The 1,035-nt window shown below is 36.0% G+C and overlaps 1 protein-coding gene across 1 annotated transcript in view; it reads left to right on the forward strand.

Moving 5' to 3' along the window:
• The window catches only part of CSMD2 (CUB and Sushi multiple domains 2), a 653,863-nt gene that overhangs the window by 419,753 nt on the left and 233,075 nt on the right, over positions 1-1,035 (forward strand).

Below are 1,035 nucleotides of genomic sequence, written 5' to 3' on the forward strand. Positions count from 1 at the left end.
ACCTTACAACTAAAGCAATTAGAGAAAGAACAAAAAAAACCCAAAGTTAGCAGAAGGAAAGAAATCATAGAGATCAGATGAGAAATAAATAAAAAAGAAATGAAGGAAACAATAGCTAAGATCAATAAAACTAAAAGCTGGTTCTTTGAGAAGATAAACCATTAGCCAGACTCATCAAGAAAAAAAGGGAGAAGACTCAAATCAATAGAATTAGAAATGAAAACAGAGAAGTAACAACTGACACTGCAGAAATACAAAGGATCATGAGAGATTACTACAAGCAACTCTATGCCAATAAAATGGACAACCTGGAAGAAATGGACAAATTCTTAGAAATGCACAAGCTGCCGAGACTGAACCAGGAAGAAATAGAAAATATGAACAGACCAATCACAAGCACTGAAATTGAAACTGTGATTAAAAATCTTCCAACAAACAAAAGCCCAGGACCAGATGGCTTCACAGGTGAATTCTATCAAACATTTAGAGAAGAGCTAACACCCATCCTTCTCAAACTTCCAAAAAATTGCCAAGGAAGGAACACTCCCAAACTCATTCTATGAGGCCACCATCGCTCTGATACCAAAAACAGACAAAGATGTCACAAAGAAAGAAAACTACAGGCCAATATCACTGATGAACATAGTTGCAAAAACCCTCAACAAAATACTAGCAAACAGAATCCAACAGCACATTAAAAGGATCATACACCATGATCAAGTGGGGTTTAGCCCAGGAATGCAAGGATTCTTCAATATACGCAAATCAATCAATGTGATAAACCATATTAAACACTGAAGAAGAAAAACCATATGATCATCTCAATAAATGCAGAAAAAGCTTCTGACAAAATTCAACATCCATTAATGATAAAAACCCTCCAGAAAGTAGGCATAGAGGGAACTTACCTCAACATAATAAAGGCCATATATGACAAACCCACAGCCAACATCATTCTCAATGGTGAAAAACTGAAACCATTTCCTCTAAGATCAGGAACAAGACAAGGTTGCCCACTCTCACCACTATTATTCA

Source organism: Physeter macrocephalus, chromosome 3 (genome assembly GCF_002837175.3).
Source record: "Physeter macrocephalus isolate SW-GA chromosome 3, ASM283717v5, whole genome shotgun sequence".
Lineage (NCBI taxonomy): Eukaryota > Metazoa > Chordata > Mammalia > Artiodactyla > Physeteridae > Physeter > Physeter macrocephalus.